The sequence below is a fragment of the Macaca fascicularis genome, chromosome 7 (assembly GCF_037993035.2).
Source record: "Macaca fascicularis isolate 582-1 chromosome 7, T2T-MFA8v1.1".
In the NCBI taxonomy this organism is placed as follows: domain Eukaryota; kingdom Metazoa; phylum Chordata; class Mammalia; order Primates; family Cercopithecidae; genus Macaca; species Macaca fascicularis.
In genome coordinates, this window is record NC_088381.1 from 110,196,616 (window position 1) to 110,208,169 (window position 11,554).

An 11,554-nucleotide genomic window follows, 5' to 3' on the forward strand; every position below is an offset into this window, starting at 1 on the left:
CCATGTTCCTCCTCTGCAGCACTTTGGGTTCTTTCTTTTTTCATTCATAATTCAAAACTGGTCAGTTATTAGATTAATAACTAATGACAGCTCCAGAACTGCTGATCATGCTTGTCTATAGTCTTGTACTATTGATTGACGATGTCATGGACTCTGATGTTTATGCTGTCTCCTTTTGCTAATACCATGTGTTGACATTTTGAATCTATCGTGTCCAATATGATAGTCACTAGCCAGCCACAAATATATATTGAGCATGTGCTACTGTAAATGAAGTGCTACTTTTTAAAATTTAATTTTGTTAACTAATCATTGAGTTACTGAATAATTTTTAAGTCGGTTTGGAACAACTTGATTAAATGAGTCTACTTTTCCAATTATACATGTCAAAAAAATCCAAATACAGATCAACTATTTTCAAAGAAACATTTGATTTGAAATGTACTTTAAGTGTAAAATACAGACCAAATTTCAAAATATTTTTCTTTTACTTTTTACTGTGGTTACTAGAAAATTTAAAATTATAAGTGAGACTAGCATTATGAGTCTACTGGACAGTGCTGTTTTGCATTGTAATATCTCTCGTACTCTTTTTAGCTTACTTTCTTAATAATGTTCTGTTGGGGAAATATAATTAAAAACAAAATATTTTGCTAACACAGAAAATCACTCCACAAATAAAAGAGAAGTTTGTGTTTTAATTAATTGGATAGATATTAAATCAGCCTGTGATGTACAACACAGGCAATATGCTAAATAATTTGCAAAAATATAAAGACATCTCATTCATTCATATAGTCAAAAAAATCACCTGCTCATCATATGTGTTCTCAAATGATAACTCGTCCACAAGTAAGATAAATTGATAGCAAAATTTGTTAAACATAGCTCATCCTAAATTCACCTGGTAGTTGGGATAGCCACCTATGTTTGCTAATTGCCTTTATCTAAAGGAAAAATACATTTCTGATATTTCTGTAATGGAAGATAGATTGCCAGCTTGAAGCAAGGCACCAGCTCAAGGTAGATTCTTACCCTCCCAGGGATACTTGAAGATGGAGGCATTGTCTTACTTGATGATTGCATTTCAAAGAGCTGGTTCCCAGGTCCTTGACAAAAAGATTCCTGGATTGTAAAGCTGGCAGGAGACTTACTTAGCTTTTAAATATATTTACATACATCTTAAAGGGACAGAGAAAGCATTTACAATTACAGGTTTTCCAAAGTAAATGTTTTAAGAAAAGGAATGAAAGAAGGATATATCTTTCCTGTCTAGGAAAATTCAATATTTTTTTTCAGACTGCATCTACCCTATAGTTCTTGTATTCATATATGTATTATAACAGTAATATATTAGTACCCATATACTGTAAAAAAAATTTAAAAATAGAAATATGTAATAATAAATTAGAAGGTTCTTCTTTTCCTTCATTCCCAATACCTCAGCTAGAATAGCTACTCACTTGTTTTCGGAAAGGTTAAGAATCTATTGTATGTTTATTTTTCCCCTTTATCATATTGTAGAGAATATTTCTTACTTTCGACCTGCCCTCTTTTTTGCTGAGTAAACTTCATTCATTTCAAATTTTAATTTATTTTATTTTATTTTCAGTCAATTGGTTCCATTCTCCAGAGATAGTACAAAATTCAAGCTATAGCACAGTTTTGTTTTTCGTTTGTTTGTTTGTTTCCCCAGGATTCATATGGGTGCCTGAGGGAAATTATACTTCATTTTCGAGATTACAAGAATGGAACCAATTCAGAGAAAACCAGAGCTGAGATGAAGAGAGAAAAGGAGAGGTCAGTGCTTTATAGTTGGAGACCTTTAGATGCAGCAATGCCTGGAGTCAGACTCCACTGTGTATTTCTTAGTTAACGGTCTTAACATATTCCACCTTTAGTTTAGCTTGTTAGGGTTGGAATTTTGTTATTTTCAAGCAAAGATTTTCAGATTTTATATCTATACATATATGGATATATATATGGAAAAATAAATTTCTCATATTTCTGTAATAAAAGGTAGATTATTAACTTGGAGCATATTTTATACATGTATAAAATCTGAAAATCTTTGCTTAAAAATAAAATTCCATATATATCTCTCTCTATATATACACTATATATATCTAGATCAATATATATAATATATACATAGTATATAATGATATATGTATTTATATTTATATATATTTCCAAAATAAAAACAAAGAAAAATAACTATATGAATAATATAAATACATTTAAACATAATATTGATGGGATTCTATGTTCCTTCCATAGTATAAACATAGACGTTCCTCCCATTAAGATATAGTGTTTATTTCCCCTCTTTCTTGAATCTGAGAGGGCTTTGTGGCAGCTTTAACCAAGAGAATGTAGAGGAAATGAAGCTGTTGCTTGTTTCTGGGCCTATGCCTTGGTGGAATGTGCCTTAGCTTTCCAGAGAGACAAAACTAATAGGCTATAGAAAGGTATGGATAAATCAATTCACACTCACACATACACACACACACCCCTTCCAGAAACACTCTCACAGATGTACCTAGAAATAATGCTTTACCAGCTATCCAGGTATCCTTTAATCCAGAAAAGTTGTTATCTAAAATAACTATCACAGAGCTACTTTAGATCATTGACAACAAAATTAACCCATATTTATTCAGTCCTTGGCTTGTGCTAGACATTGTATTATGGACTCTAAAATTTTAATCTGATTGTGCAGCAGGACAAGCCGCAGACAAAACCCCTCAGACACTGAGTGAAAGAAGGAAGGGCTTTATTCGGCCAGGAGCTTTGGCAAGACTCACATCTCCAACAGCCAAGCTCCCCAGGTGAGCAATTCCTATCCCTTTTAAAGGCTCACGACTCTAAGGGGGTCTGCGTGAGAGGGTCATGTTTAAGGCTCACGACTCTAAGGGGGTCTGCGTGAGAGGGTCATGATCAATTGAGCAAGCAGGGTGTATGTTACTGGGGGTTGCATACTGGTAATTAGAAGGGAACAGAACAGGACAGGGATCTTCACAGTCTTTTCTTATGCAAATAACCAGTTAGGTCAGGGGTGGATCTTTAACTACCAGTCCCAGGGTGTGGTGCCAGGCTGTCCGCTTGTGCATTTCATTTCTGCCTTTTAGTTTTTACTTCTTTCTTTGGAGGCAGAAATTGGGCATAAGACAATATGAGGGATGATTTCCTCCCCTATTCCCCCACTTTGAGAATCTCACTGAGTAGTGGGAGTTTTCACTTTCATTCTTGCTACCCATGTCTTCTTGCAAGACAGAATCAATAATGATTCATATTGAATAATGATTCAGCACACTTGTGCTGAAGCATTTTGGTGAACTAAGGTAGCGATTAAGCTTCTTATCATTTGAAGAAGTACAGGTAGCAAACAAGGGAGCAGTAAGCAGTTTCCTATTACTATTATAACTCCTATTATAAGAGTTTTAAATCCTCCTAGCACTGGAACCCTTGTGCCAGTTTTGTCATATCTCTAACTATGTTTTCAACTATGCCCTTGATCATCTTTGTGTAGACAACAATTAGTATGGTTACATTTCCCACAGAACCCTCCTTTAACTGTTAGCAAGTAGTTGAGAGCCAATCTATTTTGATGGATAGCATTTCTCATCTGAGTTTCTTGCTGGGCCAGAGTAGTCAAGGCTCTGCCGTTTTTATTCGTGATTATTTCTAAGACAGCTTGTAACTGTATGATTCAGTTGATCATGTAAATGGGGGTTGGGTATCCCTACGAGCCGTCTTATGCCCAAGTAGCAGGCCCACAATATTGTATGATTCTCTCAGGGGGCCATTCATGATCTTTCCAATTTCCTATAGCTATGCTTCTCTTTTTGTGGGAAGCATAGACAGGGAAGTCCAGGAGTTCGCCTGTATTTATGGGCAGTAGGAAGAAAGATGGTTTAATAGTGCCAATAACACAACTACCTGTCCACTGGTCAGGTAATTTGGCATAAGTTCTATGCCCACGTATCAGTTTAATTCAGTGGGGGCTGTCCAGTCCTGTTGGGACTCCGGGTGGGTCCACACAGTTTGCAACTTTGGGAATTTACTAAATGGATTTTTCTTAGTCTGATTTGAACTCCACTAGGTGGCTATTTTTGTAGTACTATTATACAGTTTTTGTTCAAGGCAACTGAGTCTTCCCACAGGAAGGGTGAAGTCCTTCCCCACTCTTGCTATACAGTATTGTCTAATGATTGAAGCTTTTAGGACCTAGAAGTGATCAGGGTGATTCTTTTGAGCCAGGAATTCATCAGGAACTGGGTCTGTAGGTACTAATTCTCGGGCTTCCCATGGCCATTGATCTCCCATTACAGTTCCTCCACATACATAGCATGAAGTGACATTGAGAGACTAGGCTACATGCTCAGCTAATTGCAAAAGCAAATTTCTTGTTTTTCCTGGAATTTCTGGTACTGGCACATTCAGTTCATCATAGAAGATTTGAAATACTGGCTCAGGAGAGCGTTTATAAACTTCTCCTCAAACCACGATATTTACTCAAGGATCCAGTCCAGCCCCGTCAATTCCTAGGGTTACACGCTCCCCTTTTTCCCAGCGAAGATCAAGGGGGTTGGTTGTTACTATTTCTAAGGGGTTACACTGACCACTGGTACAGGAAGGGTCACTTTTCCCTTTCTTTCTTTTTTTTTTTTTTTTTTTTGAGACGGAGTCTTGCTCTGTCACCCAGTCTGGAGTGCAGTGGCCGGATCTCAGCTCACTGCAAGCTCCGCCTCCTGGGTTTACGCCATTCTCCTGCCTCAGCCTCCCGAGTAGCTGGGACTACAGGCGCCCGCCACCGCGCCCGGCTAGTTTTTTGTATTTTTAGTAGAGACGGGGTTTCACCGTGTTAGCCAGGATGGTCTCGATCTCCTGACCTCGTGATCCGCCCGCCTCGGCCTCCCAAAGTGCTGGGATTACAGGCTTGAGCCACCGCGCCTGGCCACTTTTCCCTTTCTGAAAGTGAACAGGATCCTTTTCATTTTTTATCCAGGTAGTCTAAGTGACACAAGACCAATATCCACATTCATTTCCACACAGTCCTAATTTATAACAAATGTACTTTTTTTTTTTTTTTGCCATATAGACTTTTTCCTAATTAAGAGAACCACATCCTATTCCTAACTTATTGCTATTAATGACAGCACAGGCATCAAATTTGAAGCTGACTTGTTTGGGCACCCCTTTTTCTTTTGTTTTCACTGACAGTTTACTCATATCTTTTATGAGCCCCCACCAATTCTCAGTCCTTAATCTTATTTTAAAAACTATGGTCGTGGGAGGCTCAGATGGGTCATAACACATATCAGGTTGGTCATTTCCTGGGCTACATACCTTGTATAGAATAGCATTATACAAACAAGTTCTTTTTAGAGTCCCAGTACACTTCTAATAACCATAAAATAATAGGACTGCAGCAACTTTTTGTCCTACCTCGGTGACTTGATGTATACACTAGGAATAGTCCTCAGTCTGAAGAAGGTCAGTTGAAGCCCTTACTGTACAAATCCAAATTTTAAGGAAAATGAGTCCTGTGATGAGTTTTCTCATGACTTCAGCCATGTGTGGACCAGTCAGCTTCCGGGGGTGACTGGAGCAGGGCTTGTCACCTTCTTCAGAGCCACTTTGCAGGGATTGGCAAAGTTGCTCCCACCCACATACAGCTCAGAGTCTACTGATGTTCAAATATGGTCTCAGAGGTTGGGCCCACTAGAATAAACTGAAACCAATACCTCTACACAGTGATGTTCAGCTGGGCTCTCTGATACTGGGAGCAAGGTGGCAGAGTTTAGGGTGTTGCAAACTTCAATGATTATGTGGGGATTTTCATATAACAAGTCTTGGTACTTAGTTAATCTAGCATTTGTTAGCCAATGATTTCCTTTAGTATTCATCAAAGTTATCACAGCATGGGGGGCCTTTATATTCAGATTTTGCCCAAGGGTTAGTTTATCTGCTTCTTGGGCTAACAGGACCATTGCTGCCAGGGCCCTTAGACAAGGGGGCCAGCCTTTGGAAACTCAAAAGCTTTGGTCTAGTTGTTTTGAGAGATAGGCCACTGGCCTTGGCCAGGGCCCCATGGTCTGGGTTAAAACTCCAAATACCATGTTTTCTTTTTCTGACACTTAGAGTGTAAAGGATTTTGTCAGGTCAGGTGCCCCAGGGTTGGGGCCAACATGAGTTTTTCTTTTAACTTATGAAAAGCTTGTTGCTGTTGGTTGTAATAGATGTAGTTTATCCAATTTACATTTTTATTAAGTGTCATACACCAAAATATTGACTCAAATACTGCAGCTATTTGATTTCAAGCTTTAAATTGATCTGGTATTCCCCATGGGACTCCAATTGCGTCTAAATAGATGTGAGAGTTGAGAAACGCATAAGGGACTTCTCTAACTTTACGATGTCTTATTTTTTCTCCTTCTGGTTGATGAAATGCTAGGTTGAAAGGGATAGCCAATTGGACTAAAGTACAAGTGCCACTCCAGTTATTTGGCAGAGTGCCCAGTAAAGGGCTACTACAATACCACCACACATCTGCTCAGGGATGAACAAGGGCTGACTGATTGATAAGCTCTTGAAAATTCTTAAGCTTACTGCATCCTTTCAGGTCTCCAAGGAATGCTAAGTTTCCTCCCTTTCATAAGAGACACGAAGTGAACTTAGCATTGGGAGATGGAGGGTGGATGGCCCTCGGGGGCAGACCCGCAGGTTGCCGGACTTTGGGATATAGCAGAGAGCGCTTGGCACTGCTTACTACTCCAGGTTGCAGAATCCTGGAAAATAGCTACCATGCAGCCCACATGTGGTCTACTGGAGGACCACCTTAGTGGAAAGGGGTCAATCTGGGCCTCTGGCATGTGCACAAACATAACAATTGCTTTTGTTTAAGATGTGGATGGAATATTTGAACTATTCCAACCAGGCATTTGCATCTTGGTATCCTGTCTTAATTGCCAAACTTTGTTTTAAGTACTTAACTTCTATGATCCTCTAGTAAAATGAATGTATGATTTTAGGAAATTACAAAAACAGGTTGGGGCAGTCCATCCTTGCTCTTTAGTGGTCCACAGAATGTTGGACAAACTATGGCATAAAAGCTCTACATTGGGGAGCAAGACTCCTGGTTGACATAGGAGTCTTTATCAAAATTTCCCCGGATTAAATGGTCCTAATTTACTAATGCCCAGTCTGAGGAGAGTCAGGAGGGACAGAGGTACTTTTCTGAGGTAGAGAGCTGTCTTTGATTTGGCAAGTCCCCACAGGGTATAACAAGGCAAACATAAAATGCAATAGTTTGAGGCAAAATTGACTTGGTTATGTTAATAGCTAGTTGGTCAGCAATAGAGCAAGGAAAGAAGAAAGAGTAATAGAATATATGAAAGAGTTAAATTTTTCTTAGCTTTAGTTTGGTAGGATTTTCCCCTGGGACTATGGCCCATGGCTCTGGAAGGGGGTGTCTCTTTCTTGACTCAGTTGTGATGAGTTCATCCTTTTTTCACTGTATGAACAGCAGTCTTGGTGGTTAGCAGCACAAGGTAGGGTCCTTCCTAGGCTGGATAGAGTTTCCTTTATTTTCATCCTTTGATGAGAATGTGATCTTCAGGCTGATGCTGGTTTACCAGAAATTCTAGGGGTGGTACATGTGCTAAAATAATTTTAGTTTTGAGGGAAAGGAAAGTTGGTGGAAGATAAATCAAGTATATAATTTCTAAGAAATTGACCTTTTACTTTAAATGTGGGGACATCAGCGTGGACTTTATAGTCCTTGGTGCCTTTCTACTGAGAAATTCCCTTTAGCACCTATTTTTATTAGTTTTTAGACCAAAGAAGCCAACCACCATTTTATATTTGACAATGCTTCCCATATGATTTTTATACCAGATAAGCTAAATTTTACCTTTATATTAGTGTGTCATTTATGTTAAACCTAGTTGTAATAAAACTTTGTATACATATTTATTGAATTTTTAACATCGGACCATAAGTTAAGAATTTTATAGACTCTTTTTAACCTTTTATAATCTTTGTTAAAGAGCAGGTTAGTGCTTTAAGAAAAACCTGTTGTTTTTTTTATGTTAATGTCCAGTTCACAGAAAAACTGGATGATACCCCTTTAACTTTAGCTAATATGTTTACACACAGAATTTCCTTTACAATTAATGTTTTAAAACTTGCTTAAACCTTCAAAACAGTTAATATTTTTAACCTTTTAATGTAAGTAAAAATTTACATTTTATGCCTCCTTATAATCATTTTACCAAAGGTATGTTTTACTTTCCTTATACACCTTGCACATAAACTGTTTTTTTCAATAGTTTTACATTCAGGATGTCTAGTTACTTTCAAATAATACAAAATTTCTTGCATAAATTCCTTTTTTTATAACATTTTTCTCTTTCACGACTTTCACAAACAATTCTTTGACATGCCTCAACTTTCTGACTTATTACAAACATTTCTTTCTTTAAACAACCAGTTAATTTATTTCAGGACAAGAATTTATCATACAACACTCTTTTTACATAAATGCTGCCCCTCCACCTTTTTTCCCCTTTTTTCTCTGAGATAACAACCATTCTCTTCCAAAGCGAACTTCCTTTATGTCTGTGGACTAGATTGTCTAAGGCCACAATTGGAAGTTACTATAATACATGTTACACTGTTAACTTTTAGCAAACTTTACTTTTGTTGAAAACCTTGCAAGTTTGGGATTTTAATTATCCTTTTTATTAATAAGACTTTGTTTTGTCCAAATTAACTTAGAATTGGTATAGATGGCTTATTTTTTCCTTCAATTACTTGGGAGGAAACATCAGTAGTCCTGTCCTGAAGGGAGTTCCTCCTAGGTCTGGTTGAATCTTTGTATGGTAATTAAGATTTAGATGCCCTGTTAGGAAAACTTCTGGGTTAAGGGAATTTTCAGTGGTTAATGTTAAATCATCCTTTTTTTTTTTTCTTAAGATACTTCTGAACTGGTGGGGTGTGCTCACACTGAGGTTTCCTCTAAAAATTATTTTTTTTTTTTACTTTCTTCTTTTAGCTAAGCAGTTGCCACTACAGATTGAATGCATCTGGACCATCCGTGGGTTACTGGGTTAAGGATTTTTGATAGGAAGGCTATGGGTTATCGGTGGCCTCAGTGCTTCAGGATACACTCTTGGTTACACTGACAACAAAGTAGCATTGGAGTATTATAGGGTTACAGAGAATACCTTCAATTATCAATTACATGTTTTAAATTACTCTGACTTTTAAAGGAATAGGGTACACTTTTTTTTTTAACTGTTTGTTTGTTTGTTTCCTTCCTTCCTTCTCTCCCTCCTTCCCTCCCTCCCTCCTTTCTCTCTTCTCTTCTCTTCTCTTTTCTTTCTTTCTCTCTCTTTCTTTCTTTCTTTCTTTCTTTCTTTCTTTCTTTCTTTCTTTCTTTCTTTCTTTCTTTCTTTCTTTCTTTCTCTCTCTCTCTCTCTCTCTCTTTCTTTCTTTCTTTCTTTCTTTCTTTCTTTCTTTCTTTCTTTCTTTCTCTTTCTGTCTCTCTCTCTGTCTCTTCCTCTCTCTCTTTGCCTCTTTTCCTCTCTGTCTCTTTCCTCTCTGTCTCCCTGCTGGTCTTTCCTTGCCTCTGCCAGCCACTTATGCTGCTGTTCTCTCAACCACTGTGGGGATGGTGGGGGTATAAAACCAGCTGTAACCCAGTGTCTATGTACGGGAACTGGTCTGGGTGCCTTGGCTTACAGGTTACCTTGTGCCATACCTTTGAAATAAGGGACCTGTCCAGGCTTCTTCCTGATGGCCAACCCATATCTAATGCTGGTCAGTCTATTTCACACAAAGTTCTAAGTTTTCCTGGTGTCATAGTAACACTGTAATCTCCCTTAAATCCTTTCTTGAAATTTTTCAAGATAGTTCCTATTGGGGTGGGCTTACTTTGTGCCTGACCCATGCTTCCTCGAGACAAAACACCACACTCACACCACATGCACACCACATAAAGAATGTGAAAAGGGCACACACACACTTTTACAGTTTACACCAAACCAGAATCAAAACCAAAATCAGAGTATCAAGAAATCTAAGCCAGGTCAAAACCAAAATCAAAGTATTGAAACTAGGCCTCATAAAACTTAGAAACTAGGCCTCATATAGAAAAAAAAAAATTAACACCAGGTGGCTCTGGATAGGGTCCCACCCTGCCTCGATAAGGACCCACCCTGATAGGGTCCCACCCTGCCAATTCCGGGAAACAACCTCATGGGGTCCCACCCTGCCAATTCCAGGGGTCCCACCCTGCCTCGAAGTTCCCGGAATCAACAACTCCAGGAAAAAAACCTCATAAGGTCCTGCTCTAACCAATTAGCATAAGACACCTTGCTCAGGCCATAGCTAGACCCAGTCATTTTGCACCTTAAGCTTTGTTTGAATTTCGCGCCATAAGCTGTGTTTGAACTTGTGTTTGCCTATATAAACAACCTGTAACAAGCAGTCGGGGTCCCAGGGCCAACTTAGAGCTTGGGACCCTAGCGCGCTAGTAATAAATAACTCTCTGCTGTGAATCTCGTGTCGGTGATCCTTCGCGGCGACCCCTGCCCAGGAGGGAATCAACAGTTCGGTTCCAACAGTATCAAGCAATCCAAGTCAAGTCAAAAACAAAAAACCAAAGTGCCAGTACAGGCACACCATGGGTGATCAGGCCATACTTCCACTCAAATTGAGTAGGCAAGTTCCAAAGACCAGTCTTACCAAGTTTCAGATGTCCAGACTCCAAGTGCCAGTTCCTTCCCAGTGTTCAGCCACCGTGTTGATCCTCCATGGGGGCCTGCCATGCACTGCTCTGGTGAGGCATTCCACTGGGACAATTGCCTACCTGGGAGCACTCTCAGGATCCATGTTGCTCAAGCTGACTGGAGTCCCCCACAGGGATGCTCCACAGGGCAAGTCTAAGCCACCTGAGGGGCTCCCTTGACTGTCTGTTAATCACCTCGCTTCCTGGTCAGGGAACGGAGAAATGCAACAGACAAGCTGCAGACAAAACCCCTCAGACACCGAGTTAAAGAAGGAAGGGCTTTATTTGGCCAGGAGCTATGACAAGACTCACGTCTCCAACAACCGAGCTCCCTGAGTGAGCAATTCCTGTCCCTTTTAAGGGCTCACAACTCTAAGGGAGTCCACGTGAGAGCGTCATGATCAATTGAGCAAGTAGTGAGTGAGTATGTGACTGGGGGCTGCATGCACCGGTAATTAGAACAGAATAGAACAGGACAGGGATCTTCACTTCCTAAGCACTTTTCTTACGCAAATAAACGATTAGGCCAGGGGTCAATCTTTAACTCCCAGGCCCAGGGTGTGGCATCGGGCTGTTTGCTTGTGGATTTCATTTCTGCCTTTTAGTTTTTACTTCTTTCTTTGGAGGCAGAAATTGGACATAAAACAATATGAGGGGTTGTCTCCTCCCTTAATTGAATCATCAAAATTTTACAGATGATGAAAATGATTTGCAGAAACAGTAGCCAAATTGTTTAAGCTTACACAGCCTGTAAGA

At 39.3% G+C, this 11,554-nt stretch overlaps 1 long non-coding RNA gene across 2 annotated transcripts in view; it reads right to left on the minus strand.

The window, feature by feature from the left end:
* The window catches only part of LOC135971970 (uncharacterized), a 73,074-nt gene extending 61,944 nt beyond the window's left edge, over window positions 1–11,130 (minus strand). For both annotated transcript variants that reach the window (XR_010588456.2, XR_012416310.1), the window contains exon 1: window positions 10,756–11,130. This is a non-coding gene — a long non-coding RNA (uncharacterized lncRNA). The remainder of the gene's footprint in view (window positions 1–10,755) is intronic.
* Window positions 11,131–11,554: the final 424 nt, after the last annotated feature.